This window comes from Canis aureus, chromosome 28, assembly GCF_053574225.1.
Source record: "Canis aureus isolate CA01 chromosome 28, VMU_Caureus_v.1.0, whole genome shotgun sequence".
Taxonomy (NCBI): Eukaryota; Metazoa; Chordata; class Mammalia; order Carnivora; family Canidae; genus Canis; species Canis aureus.
Window position 1 is genome coordinate 41,042,149 of NC_135638.1, and position 15,955 is coordinate 41,058,103.

At 41.2% G+C, this 15,955-nt stretch overlaps 1 long non-coding RNA gene across 9 annotated transcripts in view; it reads right to left on the minus strand.

The window, feature by feature from the left end:
- LOC144300674 (uncharacterized) overlaps nt 1-10,343 on the minus strand; it is a 63,711-nt gene extending 53,368 nt beyond the window's left edge. For 3 of the 9 annotated variants that reach the window (XR_013367470.1, XR_013367477.1, XR_013367472.1), the window contains exons 1-4: nt 9,158-10,217; nt 6,608-6,873; nt 6,140-6,250; nt 1,126-1,280 (exon numbers count right to left, since the gene is read on the minus strand). This is a non-coding gene — a long non-coding RNA (uncharacterized LOC144300674). Of the gene's footprint in view, nt 1-1,125; nt 1,281-6,139; nt 6,251-6,607; nt 6,874-9,157 lie in introns of all 9 variants that reach the window. The other 6 variants (XR_013367469.1, XR_013367473.1, XR_013367471.1 and 3 more) reach the window with 5 other exon arrangements.
- Between the last annotated feature and the right edge of the window lie 5,612 nt (nt 10,344-15,955).

The window sequence follows — 15,955 nt, forward strand, 5'->3', positions numbered from 1 at the left end:
TGGTGGGGCCTGTGGCCACTGCAAACTGCATGCACAGAGCCTACTTCCAGCCAAGTTTGAACACTGAATTGTATTAGGGTGTCAGTTTGTAGTGGCCAAACTGTCTAGGAAATCCTAGTAGATGGGAAGTTACATTTTAAAGATGCCAGGAGGATGAAATGTAACCTTGACCTTGCTTAGAATGATCTGGGAGCCCCTGGAAACTTTACTTAGCAGATATTCTAAGGAGTTGACTAGGGAAATTAAAAAAAAAAAAAAATTCACCAGCATGACTGAGTCCTTCCACCCCTTCTCTGTCTATGGACCTCATGACCCTGGAGACCAGCCTGAGGTACCTCCAGCACCATGGTCCCATGACTGGTGAGGCTGTGTCAGTATGTACCTCTGTGCTTCAAGAGGCAGGTTAAAACAAACAGGTGCAGCCAAGGGGAAGCACAAAGAGTCCCCAGTCTGAAACTCGCCCCATTTCATTGGTTCTAAATGACACATTCTGTATAATACCACCTTTTAACATCTCTGAAATTAGAATATGTCATATTTCATAACATCTTAGAGTCAATGAATCACTATAAATTATATTCCAGAGACACGATTAATAAAAATGACTAAAGTATACAAAAAAGGAAGGGGGCCACAACACCTATTACAGTGCCTATCTGGGACCAGTAGAAATGAAGAATTAAGGATTTACTTTGGAGTCATGAAGATGGGAGTAAGGGGATATAAACTGAAAGCAGGAGTACAAGGGCAGGACCCTGGGCAGCTTCTCTGACCTGGGTCTGTGTCATCCTCTTTTTCTTCCCCACACCCTTTGTAGTGTCCTCCTAGGTACTTACCCACAGATGCCTAGAGGCCCCTGGCTACCAGAGCCTCACAGTGGGGCCCCCCTCAAGGCCTGTTCTTCTTCAAATGCCCCAGGTCTTTGCTTCCCCATGCTATCCATTCTCATTCCCTTGTCTTTCAATTCCTAACCTATCACACACACACACACACACACACACACACATACACACACACACACACGATTGGAGCCCAGTTTCAAACTCCTGGACTCCAACCTCCAGATCAATGCTTGTACCACTGTTGACTAATAAAGCTCTAGAGCACAAAATCATGAAAGCTTACTGGAGACATGAGGGATTTTCCTGTGGCTCTCTGAATCTGTTCAGAGATGCAATTCAGGTAGATGCTGTCTGGCTTTTCCTCCCCGTCTGGACCCACTGGTGTCTAGTTTAGAACCTAAGGTCCACTCCAGCCATCCCACACTATGAGGGAGGAACCTAGAAAAGAAAGAAGTACCACCATCCTCAGCCATAGAAATGGGATCTGGCTCCTGGGTCTGTCTGAGCTACTTCTTTAGAGGCCTCAAGCTCTGAGGTATGCCATCCCTTTAGGAGACATCTCTCTATTATGGTGGCAATCAACATCTGCTTGTGTCATAGATACCATTTAGGGAAGAAACAGTAAAAAGGCACAGAACCACCAAGAACATATCTGACACTGTTAAAATCAGGGCAGAGCACAAAAGCAATGGGTACCATAGAGTGGGTGGTTCCCTTAGGTTACTTGCACAGAAAGACCTCTCCCACCATGAGGCTCCTGGATGACAGAAAGACCCAGTCATGGAAAAGTGAGGGCAAGAGCATTCTGGAGAAACAGTCATCATAGAAGGCCCATGGTGGGAATCAACTTGTATTCCAGGAAAAGGAAAACATCTATGGTCAGGCAGGGACATGGGGGCAGACCAGCTTGGAAAACCAGGATAAAGCAGACCAACTACACCCATTGTTAGCAGAAAACGTCCAAGGCAGTGCTGTGGTCTAATTGAGATTGTGAAAGACCTTCTCACAGCTGTGTGGAGACAGTACTATAGAAGGCCAGATGGAGACAGGGAAACCACGTGGGGACCTGTTGCCAGTTCAGGCCAGACAGGATGAGCAGGGCTGACAGCAGTGGGGATGGGTGGAGAGGATGCTCCAGTGTACTTGAAGCCAGAGGAAACGGGGCTTGTCAACAGATTGGACGTGTGGGAGTGGGGACGGAAGGAATCACGGAAGCTTCTATTGTTTTTACTTAAGTGAACTGAGGAGGTGGTGGTCTCATTTCCTGAAATGGGAATTCTAGAGAGGAGGAAGGGTGGTGGCAATCAAGACTTAGGCTATATTCATATTGACTTTGAAATTCCTATTAAATATTCTAATGGACATGGCAAGAAGGCAGGTAGATGTGTAAACAGGGGGCTTTGAGGACAGACCAAAGATGAACAGAAGGATTTGGAAATGACTGGCTTATAAGTGAATTTTAAAACCAGAAAGTGGATGAGACCATCAGGTGGACATTCTATGTGGAAGGTACACAGGACCCAGGCCAAGGGAGGTTTGCAGAGGGAGGAAGGCTATAAAAAGGACTAGGAAATAGCACAGTGAAGGAGGCTGCCACCCAGGAGAGATCAAGATTGTGCAATGTGAGCAAAGGCACTTCCAGGAAAGCTGTTCACCTTGCATTTCCTAGAAGCCATCCTGGGCCTGGCAAGAGCATGTGCATAGGCCTAATCAGGTCTAGTCAAGAGGACCCCCAAAGAACCAAGTCCAGCCAATCAAACTGTTCTCTCCACAAGCATTTGAATCAAACAAAGAAATCTCTCTGTGTGAAAGGTGAAACTTGGTGGCTTTTTGAAACTGTTTTCCCTACTGTATGTACTGGACAGATGTTCTTTCCAAAATGTAGCCTTGCATATCCAATGGGCTATGGGTTTTTCCATGGACTTCTGGCAAATTGTCTGCGACCTGATGCTCTGTCTGCAGATGATGGATTATCACCTTGCAGCTTTACCACTATGAAGACTGTTGAAGTCCTCAGTGATGGCTCTCTCTGCTCACTGTTCCTGTGTGATACGCTGTGTCTTCTCATTAAAGTCAGTCCTATTGACTGAACATCAGCTCATTTAACTTTCCAGTTTAATGAGCTTCACACTCAAAATGGGGTTCAACATTTTTGGAAAGTGAATTAAAGCAGATTGTCACCTCTGGCCTGCATTATATCACCAATTCCTATCCAAGAAGTCATGGCACTAAGATGTCCCTGGATGCTTTTCAGGATGTCTCTGAGGCCCTGAAACCATTGATGACATTGTGTATTGATATTCATAGATGCATTTTCTGGGAGGACAGTGCAGAGTTCTATTGGAATTAAGAGAAATATGTGACAACTTTTTTCTTAAGCTGCATTTCAGTTATTGGATACTGATCTTATTTCCTCCATAGTCAGCCATAAGTAACTCCCAGTAAAGGGCTATCACTTTCTAAACTTTGTGTTGTCTGTGTTGCTTGATGCAACACCACCTGTGTGGCAGACAAGATGCTGACCTGAGCAGACATGTGTAGCATGCCACTTTCTCCAGAGATCTTGCTCTACTGCATCTTTGGTTGAGTTGTAAACTCCTGTGTGACTTTGGTCCAGATTCCCCAATTCTCCTAACTAACACTCAAGGAGATGCAAGTATTTTGCTCAGGACTAATTCTGAAAATTTACCTCAAGCCCTAGCCCTAGCCCTGTCCTTTGAAGGCTGGAGAACCCAGGATGATGACATTTCTGGTACTGAAGTCATCTAGAAAACAGGAAGCTCCAAAATTGCATCTCTCTGGCCTCCACCTGAACCCCATTCATGATTGCTTGGTCTTTTCACTGACCTCTATATAGCATAGTGGTATCTTTCATGCTCTGAACTATGCGTGGACACCTGCCATATGTTTGTACTGTTCCAGGTACCACTGACCCAACTGTAAACAAAACAGACAAAGGTCTCTACCCTAATGGAACTTATCTTCTAGTGGGTCAGAAGAGAAACAAAATAAGAATATAGAGAGAGTACATTAATTGGTGATAAGTACTAAGCGAAAATAAAACACAAGACAACAAAGTTAAAGAGTATCATTGCAAACACTTTTACAGCCCATACCATGTGCCAGATGTGGGTCTAAATATTCTATGGGAATTTGCTCAGGACATCTCAGAGGCTGGTATTACTAGGATTCCTATTTCAATCTGATACAGCTGATGCACAGGGGTGAGCACCTTGACCAATGCCTGTCAGGTTGTGAAGAGAGAGCAGGGCTGCATGAAGGGAACAGCGGGGATCTGGCAATCTGGGAAGTCCACCCGTATGCTGCATGCTCAAGAAATGAGATGGCCAAACTTGGTTAGTGCTTGAAACCTTAAGGTTACCTGGAAGTCTAGGGTTGGAGGACCTATCCACTCATGGGTGCCGAGGCTAACCTCCCCACCAACCTTCTCCCTATCTACCCACCCATGGTTGCTTTCCAGGAAAGGAAAGGAGACATTTGTTTTTTAAAGTGGCTGGGTAACAAGAGCTAATGACAACAGAATGATGATCTTAAAACATCCTGTTAGGTTTAGGTTATGATTATTTTTCTCAACTCTAAAAAGGAAAAAAAGAAACAATACATAGCCCCTCACAGGATAACTAATTAGAAAGAGAGGTATTATGCAGAATTTGAGTGTTATAAAAACCTAATACTTGTGGAGCAATTTAATTTAAGGAAAATAAACAGTGGGTAAAGTAAGAAGTAACAAAAGGCTAGCACATGTTTATCTAGAAGATGGGAAGCATTGTTTCCAGAACGAACTGTTTGGAATGAGAACTTCTACAGCTTGAACATAAACTAAGATTTACAAACTATGAAAAAAATTCAAAATGCCTCTTTCCTTAAAGAATGAGAAGCTTTAAAAAGAATTTTAGGGAAAAAAAGGAACTAGGAGGACAATGGCTGTATAAGGCAGTCTTACACAGATTCCACAGAACAATGGGAAAAGATTGATCCATTTAAAAGGATTCACCAAGGTTTCTCATCTCAGAAACCAAGCAGTCTCACTAAAATTATGTCTGATTCAGAGATAATTATGGGGGAAATGCCAGTTCCATATTTCATATCTGTATACTTTACTGCATATTGTCAGAGCCCCATGGAGACAGAATATGAAAAGAATAGCATGACAGGGGAGGGATGGGATGGAAAGTAGTCTTGGAGCAGAGCCAGATAATGTGGAAGTAATTGAGATTTACCAGCATAATTTCCATAATCGCTTTTGGATGCACAATAGCTCAAGAGTGTGCCATAGATTCGCATTTATTAGCGTTCTGGGGTTACAATGCTTTCATAGAAGATGGCTGATCTACTGCCCTTGCGGTGATTCCTGGAGTTTCCCTCAAGAAGCAACGTGATAGAGATGAACTCTTCTGCCCCCATGAATACTGTGTGCTGTGCAAGCTCCAGGCCTTACGCCGGCACCACTGTGTGCTCTTAGTCAGCCACTCACCTCACCTGTGACCATGGTGAGAAATGACCAAATAAAGGTCCATTGTTTTCTAGCTCAGAAGGAAGATCTCAAGCAGTGCAAAAATCAAGGAAGCACTAAAAAATGTTAAATCTCCATATGAGTGTGAAACCCACTCTGTAGGAACTGATCAACCCTGGCCTGTTTCCCCTTCCTCTAAAACACTGAACAACCATGTTAAATAGACAACAGGTGTGTATAACCAAGCAGCTTTCCGCCTGAACTCACAGTGAATGAAAACTCATGCAGGTGCTACATCCTGCTGATGGCCTGGCCACACTGACAGCCCCCAGAGATGCTCAGATGTCACCTCATGAGGGCTCTGCCATTCATCAAGGTTTCAAGTCAGCATGGAAGTAACTTGAACAGGCCATGGGGGCAGCACATCTCTGACTGATGGTGCCTTCTCTGGACAGAGAAGAGAAATGTCTAAAAGGTTACTTGCAATGTTGTTTTGTGATTTCCACAGAGAGCATCAAATGAAAACTCAGAGAAAGTCTCCTTACATGAGATGGCAACTACACCTCACTGGGCCCAGGGCAGATGTCAGTAACCTACCAAGGATATCTTCCCACTGACACTGGACTCAGCCTCAAAGTCTTCCCCTACAAATGTTCCAGGCAGCCCAGGCAATCATTTAGGGTTGAATTTAAGACAAAATCTATTCACCATCTCTGTTCACTTAGGGAAAGAAGAAAGAAGGAAAAAAAAAAAAGAGCTGCTGCTTCTAAGGTTGGTTCCAGTGCTTTCCAGTTGTGAAGCCTCAGAGAGGCAAATAACCTACCTAGAGCCAGTCTGGTCTGTAAAGTGGTGGTGTCAGTAGATGCTGAGCATTCCTACACAGGGCAGTGAGCAGTGGGACCAGGTGAGGAAGGATGTGACAGGAACCTGCCAACTGTAAAACCACACACAATGTAAAGTGATTTTATCATTCTGATGATCCTCATTCTAATTTGCTGTCAGTCTCTCTGAGGCCAATGTGCTATGTGTTTTTGGACAAAGAAGCTACATAAATTTGTTTCAGGTTCTCATAAAGGATTTAGGATGGCTATCACATGGAAGGACTAATTTGGTTCAATACAGTTCATAATTATGAGCATGGAATCTAAAACCAAGCCACCTGAGCCTTAAACCCTAACAGCTAAGTTTCTTAACCTCTCAGTTTATTCATCTGTAAAATGGAAATGATACTATATGGTGTGCTATTGGGAGAAATAAATTAGTTAACATTAAAAAGTACTTAGAATGGTACCTGTCATGCAGGAAGCAAGCACTCAGTGTCAGCTATCACTGTTTTGCGTAGTGGCACTAACAGGCGCAACCACCAGCTGCAGGAGGAGTTGCTGAGAATAGAAGTAGCAAGACCAGGGAAAAGCCTGGAAGGGAGGGAGCCCAGTGCTAACAAGGGTTGGAGCTACGGCAGGAGCAATGGGCTTGGACGAAGAGGTTTCAAGTCCAAAGCTGATTGTGAAGGAGAATCCACTGGGCCTGCAGAGGAGCAGGCTGTGAGGCTCGAGGCTACAAACAAAGGAAGATGTGTGGGGATCTGTGTTTTCAAAGCCCACCAAGGGACTCAAATAGAAAGACCTAGGAATGCCTGGGAAGCATGTTCACAAGAATCTGGACTTTTGATTCTTCTTAGATTCAATTCTTCCTACCAAAACAGGTTCCATCTGAATCCTTGCTTCTTCCTGCCTCAGCCTTTATCATTGCTCCTTCTATCTAAGAACCCCTAGTTTCATCTTTAAGTAATTTATGAAGGCTGGACTATTACCCAGAATTTCCATTGTAAATCAATCTCCCTATAAGACAAAAACACTAATGCATAAGCCAATATTCTTTGACTCAAAGAAGTTAATGTGATAGGATGCCTTTCCAACATATCATCCCAGGAACTCCTTACCATATCTCCTTGTGTTCCCTGCCACAGTTCCCCCATACCCTACTGGAAGGGTTTGCTGAATAGGAGCCTTACCCACGTATCCTCACAGAGAAACTAGTTTTACTTATTGACTTTCTCTGCATCCCAAGAGACAATCAAAATGGAGTGAAAATAGACTTCTTATGACAAAACACAAAGTACGACTGAATACACTTATCTCATGGAGGCACACCTCTAATTAGCTGAATCATTCCTTAAGCAATGGTAACGAGAAACTGTAACAGATCTGAAACTCTGATAGGCTTTGTCCAATCTGGCAGTGGACTCTTAAATCTGAAATCATCTGCGGCAACCACTTTTAGAACAGGACCAATTTGCAGACCTAAATTACTTCTGGCTCCATAGTAGCATCTGCCCATGAAATAAGCTTCTACCAAAAGCTTCAACTCTCCAGCAGCAATTATCTAGAATGGCCTCAAAACTACATTTCTGCCATTCAAAACTCTTTTCCACAATTGCCAGCCATCTTGCCTGGTAGCAGGCATGTGCGAAGGATAGGCTGGCAGTTACGGTGTTGATTTCCTAATTGAAGTCATTGTCCTTGAATACTTTGTGACCAGTGGACATAACACCCAGTGAAATGGACACCAAATGTAGGTAGAGTTATTCAAAAACTGCCACTTCACAGGAGATAATTCAGCATGACCCTCAGAGATCCAGGTCTTGACACTCACTGTCTCAGCTGACTTCTAATTCTACTTTGCAAACTCCCAGAAAAGGAATTGATGGTCTTTTCACGTAGCACTGAATGGGAAGCAAAAATGTCTCAGGGAGTGCTTTTGTGATGTGGAAATCAAATCCATTTGTTAATCACAGGCAAATATTCAGGAAGACACTAAGCATATAAATTATAACAGCATCAGGCTCCCTTAGCAAATGTACGCAAGTAATTTACCCCTGGAAAGTCTCTGCTCTGAAAACATTCCCCAAATGGTAAACCCAGGGCCTGTTAGCCACACTTGCTGCTGATCCACTGTGAATGCTTACCATCATGTTTTAATATAGTACCAATAGTTATTATAAAATGAGTTTTATCTATGGAAAATGTAAATGACCTATTAGCAATGAAGTATGAATTTATAGTTCACAACCTTACATGAGAAGTAAAACTACAAAATGCTGCAGTGGTCCCAAGCTCAACACTGACATCCTTCACCCCAAGAATTCTTCATGGTGCTTACTCCTCAATTACATGTGACACAGGCTCCGTTGAGGCTGAGACACTGTGTACTCTCTTGATTAAAGCAAGCCCACGGGCAACAGGATAGATTCCTAACCCCAGCTCACTTAAACTAAAATATATGAACAGGAAAATACAGGAAATATATCTGCCAAATCCTTAAACAACGTTTCAGTTTTCTCATGACTCAAACTTATTTTCTCATGCCAGGGCTGTTATTTTCTCCGAAGTAATTCTTAAACGAGGGCAAAATCAATATAACTTTTTTAAAAATTATTGTTTATTGTTGTTCAATTTACCAACATACAGAATAACACCCAGTGCTCATCCCGTCAAGTGCCCCCCTCAGTGCCTATCACCCAGTCACCCCCACCCCCCGCCCTCCTCCCCTTCCACCACCCCTAGTTCGTTTCCCAGACTTAGGAGTCTTTATGTTCTGTCTCCCTTTCTGATATTTCCCACACATTTCTTCTCCCTTCCCTTATATTCCCTTTCACTAATGTTTATATTCCCCAAATGAATGAGAACATATAATGTTTTCACTTACATCTTCATCAGATGGTTTAAAAGAATTTTCTATCAGGGACAGTCGTCAAACTCCTGAGCCAGCCCTGACCCAGAGGTCAGTAGATTTGCTCATCCCAAACTATTCATACAGAGTCAAGCTAATTTCCATTTACCTGGGAAGCTGAGTTTTGTCCACAGTGGTTCCTAACTGTGCTCCTATCCTACTGAAGTTGGTGAGAAATAAGTTGGATATTTCCACGAAAAACTTAGAAGGCCATGGATATCTAAGACAAGTGCTGAGGGTGTGCCAGGGAAGTCCAGGCGCACTATGAAAGCAGAGCTTCTTGGTGCAGACTAGATGACCCAGAGATTTCGGGCTTCTCTGGTGGCTGCACATAGAAAACACCAAGGAATTTATGTCCTCCCTTATCTGAAAAGGCAGAGTGATCCAGAAGCTCCACTCACTACAGAGAGAGATTAAGAATGAAGCAACACCAACACCAACAGATCCTCCGGGCAGGAGAATAGCAGCCTGGTTTGGTTTTCAGTCACCCACAGCAATGGTATCAACAATGTAGGAATACATCAAGTTCAAAAACTGTCCAGGCAGATAAGCAAAAACTGTATCGTGCTTGCTATTACTTTGGGAAAATTGCATCTTTTGTTTTCTTTTAAGGAGTATTACTCAGAACTCTAAGTTTGTTAAGATATCTCCTGGAAGGTTTAATTACTTGAAATTTTGGTGGCTATAGCTTTCTTCTTCTGTGGGCTTCCCAGGAAGGTTAATCATAAATATAGAAACTTCCCCTCCCTGTCTTCTCCAGTTCTCTTTTCTTTCCAGCTCCTCCAAGTACATGGTTAGGCTTCATTCCTATTCTCAGTGAAGTATACAGTCATCCCTGCCAGATTTCCTGCAGCTGCCTTCCCTGAGTGCATCTGCTGTAGAGCTTCCCTACTTGAAAGGTATCCCAGAAAGCCTGGCCTCATCTAATTCCCAGAGAAGATCCCAGAATCCATGAGACAACAGATAACAGCTGGTCCAGCAATAGTTGTCCAAACCTTTAGGGCCACAACTGACAAACCATAAGAACAAGCTTGAGTAAGGCAGAATGACTTGCCTCAGGGGTCCTGGACAAAAGCAGAGTGGGGAAAAGAGTGAGTGGTTGTGGCCAAGGATGCAGTGGCTTCCTGGTTCCACCCTGCATGCTTGCCCATGCCTAATGCTGGGCATCCGTGATATCATAATCATTTCCATCTTGGTAACTACTGCCATATCATAAACACAAAATTATGACTTCATGGGAGGATAAGCCAAATGAGAAGCAGAACTGTGAGGTTAAGTATGCTTGTTAAAGCAAAACTATTTTCAATAATTGGAAGAGGGATTTGAGAAACTAATTCTGGCCAAGAATCTTTTTTTTTTTTTCTTAAAATGTTCTCAGCATTAGAGCTGTGTCCAAACCAACACTGCTGACACATAAATGACAGTCCGGAATAAATGAGCCTCCAAGAAACTGTCTGAGAGCAAGATGGGAGGCCAGATGCCACCCAAGGTCCTCCAATAGAGTCACTTAAACTCCCAGATCCCACTACCTTCCTACCACATAGGTGGGACCCATTCTTTTTTGATTTTGAAGTAAAGAGGTATTTATTTTCCTGAGGCTATGTCTCATGGTGGAAAGTAGCTAATTTCCCCTGACCAACACTGGCACACCATTTGATTCACCTCTGAGTAAAAATTAGAGACAAGAATATCCAAACAGAAGTGGCAAGAGGAAGGAGCACATATAAGCAGTCTGGAAGGCCACATGGCACTTGCTCAGCAATCACCAAACTCCCTCCAGATCATCAGGTGAAATGACAAAAGTCTACTGGCACTGCCTACCAGGATGTGGTGCAGGTAGAGCCCATAGCAAACACTGGTCCCATTGCCCATGCTCCTGTAGCTTCCACAAGCCATCTTACTGCTAAGGGGTTAGCATGTAAATATACTTACCCCAAACAGATGGACAAAAAATATAAAGTGCATATAGAATTGAGGCCATACAGCAAGCAAAGAATACAATGCAAGTCTGCCAGTGCTCCACCTCATGATCTTCTCATCAAAAACAGAATGATGGGAAAAGCAAAGACTTATACACACACATCAAACACTGGAACTAATAGATTTGGTAGTACATGTCACCTGCGCTTTTGACATATAGGGCCATCCAGAAAATTAAAATGATCTCCATGAGTTTCCAAGTAGGGCAAAAGGTTCAAGGAATACTTCTTTTCTCTGTGTAATGGAGTTTCCCCATTTGCACAGAAACATCCACAAAAATCATGATTGAAATCATTCAGGTGAAAAGAATGCCAGTCTAGGAGACCTGAGATTCACACTCAGGAAGGAGAATATGCTAGGCAGTAGTGCAGGTGGTCTCGGTGGAGATACTGCAAAAGTTAGGTATAGTCGCACAGGAAACACTTTCTATAGGTGAGAAGAAAAAGTGTGCATTCAGCAAGCAGGGTAAATGTGAAGGAGAGAGGAAATAACTGACTAATCTGAATCATGTCTTAAAATACAACATATTCCATGCTGACCAACCAAATAGCTGGCAGGAAAAGTATTTTGACTTTTATATCCTTTTCTTCAGACAAAGAACTCTGTGTATCAGTATGTATTTAAATAGGTGTGCTTTTAGGACAGCTGCTGAGAAATGACCCTGTTCTTAAAGCAGGAAGAGGCTGATGCTAATACTGTATAAACACAAAGCCACCTGTAGGAGTCCGCAAACCAAGTCCCACAACTGAATCCATCCAAAAGACAAAATCTTAACTGAAATTGGATCACATTATATATAGGCTACTAAAAGGAGAGGAAGACTCTTTTAGAATCTCCCAAACGCTCCCCATGTTCAATTCACCTCAACCACTTACGAACAGACTTACTTTCCACAAATGACAATCCCTCTCTGCCTCAGTTTCCTTCTGTAGAACGAAAATAGTAATGACACCTCCCTCATGGTGTTGTTGTAAAGATTAAAGTGAATAATAAGTGTAAAGTCCTTAGCCAGAGCATGGAATATAATAAACTTTAAAAACACGTTGGTTATCTTTGCTGTTCTGTAAAGGTCAGCCTGCAGCAGTGTTTGGTACACAGTAGGACTTCCTTCAGAAAGGGATAGTTGGTGTCTCTATTGTTATTGTTATGAGAAAACTCTCATTTCTCCAACAGTGTCCTAGATAGGACATGCGCAGCATACTCCTCTGCACTGAGGATGCCCATTCAGAATGATAGTGTATTATTTGGTACCACTCTACCTCTCACTTTGCTTACGTGTTAAGATGCCGTCCCAACACCGAGCTCCTACTGCCATTTTAAAAAATTTACTTTGATTAACACTTCCTCCATTAACCTGCATGCTCCTTTCTACACCTTTCTTGACTTATGGAAAGCATGGGCAATAAGTAAGGGGGAATGAAAAAGTTCCCATAACATCTTCATATTCCTCTCCTGCCATGGTGGAATCTTTACATAAAGAAAGGGAAGGAGTTATCCTGTGATTGTCAGGAAAAAAGTGGAATTAGTTTGCAATTGGTCAATAACACCTTGTGAAACTAATACTTGGTTTCTTTGATTTTTCCGTTTTTCAGTACAATCTAGTTTCAGCTTCTCAAGACAAATTGACCAAATCACTTTATCCAAACTTCTGCCCTCTCAATGCTCAGGGTCATTTCCCTAATAAATTAAAAAGACATGTTACTTTTTGATAAAATTTTTGTTTGGAAATATTTGTAGATTCACATGCAGTTGTAAGAAGTAACATGAAGAGATCCCTGTAGCCTTTATCCAGATTCCCACAAAGCATGGTCTTGCAAACTATAATACATTATCACAGCCAGGATGTTGACGTTGTTATAATCAAGATACTGCTGCAAGTATACCTCATATTGACATTTTATAGCCACATACCCACTTACATCCCATACGTACCACCTCCTTAATCTGCATCAACCACTAATCGGTTTACTGTATTGCTTGCAATTTGGTCACTTCAAGATGTCAAACATTATGTAACCTTTTTAGATAGGCTCTTTCCACTTGGCCTAATTCCCTGGAGATCCATGCAGATTGATGCAAGAATCAACAATTTGTTCCTTTTTCTTATTGAGTAGTACTCTACAGTGTTGGTGTGACACAGTTTAACCATGCACTCAGTGAAAGGCATCTGGGTTGTTTCAGGTTTGTCACTATGACAAACAAGTGTGCCCTGAACATTCTTGTGCAAGTTTTTGTGTGAATATGTCTTCATTTCTCTAGTATAAATTTCCAGGAGTTCAAGTGATAGACTGTGTGGTAGTTGCATGCTTAGTTTTTTTATAAATCAACTGGTCTGTACAATTGTACATTCTGGCCAGTAATAGGAATGATCCAATTTCTCTGCATCCTTGCCAGGATTTGGTGTTGTGACTTCTTTTTATTTTAGATATTGTGATGGGCATGTAATAGTATTTTGTTGTGGCTTTTAACTCTCATTTCCCTAATAGCTAATGATATTAAGCATCTTCTTGTGTGCTTATTTGACACATGTATGTCCTCTCCAATGGAATATTGTTTCCCATATTTTGCCCATCTTTTAATTGGATTGTTTGCTGTTTTACTTCTCAGTTTTGACAGATCTTTATGGATTCTAGATATTTTGTGAGATATGTGGTTTGCAAATATTTTGTTTTATCTCTAACTTTTTTCTTACTCTTAACAGGGTATTTCAAAAATCAAAGGGTTTTTAGTTTGATAAATTCAGTCCAATTTATCCATTTCTTCTTTAACAGATCATGCCTTTTTTGTCATCAAATCTGGTAACTTTTTAGCTAGCTTTGGTTCACAAAGATTTTTCTCTTTTTTTTTTCTTTAAGAATTTTTCAGTTTACATTTAAGCATGTGATACATTTGAGTTCATTTTTGTGCAAATGTAAGACATAAGGTGAAGTATGTTTTGCCTACAGATGTCCAATTTTTCATCAGTATTTGTTTAAAATGCTGTGTTTCCTTCGTTGAATTCTTTTGTTATTTTGTCTAAGCTCAGCTGGGCATATCTACGTGGATCCTTTCCTGGGTTCCAGTATTCATCCTTCCACCAACACCACACTATAACTCTATAAGAAGTTTTGAAACTGAGTAGAATGATTTCTTCCACCTTATTCTTCTTTCTCAAAATGGTTTTAGCTAGACTAATTCCTTTGACTTTCCATATAAAGCCTAGAATAATCTTGTCTATATCTAGAGAATACTTGCCTGGGGTTTCGTGAGGAACTACATTAAACCTGCATATTAGTCTGGGGAGATTGACTTCCATATTACATTGAGTCTTTCATGAACTCACTATGTCTCTCCACATTCTAAAGATCTTTGATTTCTCATACAAGTCCTGTACATGTTTTCTGAGATTTATACTAATAAAACTTGTAAAATTTGTAAAATTTCATTTTTGAGTAATTAGAAATGGTATTATATTTTTAATTTTAGTGTCCATATATACATTGCTAGTATATAGAAATATAATTGACTTTTCATATATATGTCATACCCTGTGACACTGATAAACCAAAATTTTTTTAGTTCTGGAAGCTTTATTGTAGAGTCCTTCACATTTCTACACAGATAAACATGTCAATTGCAAACAGAGACAGTAATTTACTTCTCCATTTTAACCTATATATTTTTATTTCCTCTTTTTTTTTTTTTAACCTACTGCACAGGACAGAATTTCCAGCACCTTGTTGAATAAAAGTGGTAAGAACAAGTATCTTTGATTTGTTTCCTGAAGATGTAAAACAGTATTTCACCATCAAGTATAATATTGGCTGTAAGCTTTCTGAAATCCCCTCTATTTCTATTTTTCTGAAAGTCTTTATCATGAATGGGTGTTGAATTCTTTCTTTTCTAAGGTTTTATTTATTTATTTATTCACAAGAGACAGAGAGAGAGAGGCAGAGACACAGGAAGAGGGAGGAGAAGCAGGCTCCATGCAGAGAGCCCGATGTGGGACTCGATCCCGGGACTCAGGATCACGCTCTGAGCCAAAGGCAGACGCTCAACAACTGAGCCACCTGTAAAAAACATTTTACACCCCTGTAAAGTGTTTTTTTATGATCATGTGATATGATACTGTGATTTTTCTATTAAAAATGTAGATTATGGGCACCTGGGTGGCTCAGTCAGTTAAGTGTCTGCCTTCAGCTCAGGTCATGATCCTGGGGTCCTGGGATTGAGTCCCACATCAGGCTCCCTGCTCAGGAGTCCGCTTCACCCTCTGTCTCTGCCTGCTGCTCACCTTGCTTGTGCTTTCTCTCTGTGTGTGTCTGTCAAGTGAATAAATAAAATCTTTTTTAAAAAATATAGCTTACATGGATTGCTTTTTGAATATTGAACCATCTCTCCATCCCTGAAATAAAACCCATTTGATGACAGTGTACAATTCTTTTAGTACATTGCTAAATTCTACTTGCTAACATTTTGTTAAAGCATTTTATGTCTGTATTCATGAGAGATAATGGTCTACCATTTTCTCTTTTGTACTTTTTCTGTTCTTAGTATCGTGGTAACACCAGTTTTCTTTTCTTCCATTTTCTGTAAGGATTCTACAGAATTAATGCTAGTTCTTTAAACATTTAGTTGAATTATCCAGTGAAACCACGGAGTCTGAGTTTTTTATTTCCCCTCAGGAGTTTAATTATGAATTCAATTTGTTTCATAGTTGTGGTTTATTTAAATTACCTTTTTCATATTGAGTGAGTTGGGATAGTTTGTTGTTGTTTTTTGTTTGGGGCGGGGGGGACTGGTTCATTTTACCTAAGGTGCAAAATCTATGTGTGTATCGCTATTTGTAATATGGTCTCTAGTGATATCTCATTTCATTTCCAATGTTGGTAATTTGTGTCTTTTCCTCCTTCCTTCTTTCTTTTCTTCCCTCTTTCCTTCCTTCCTT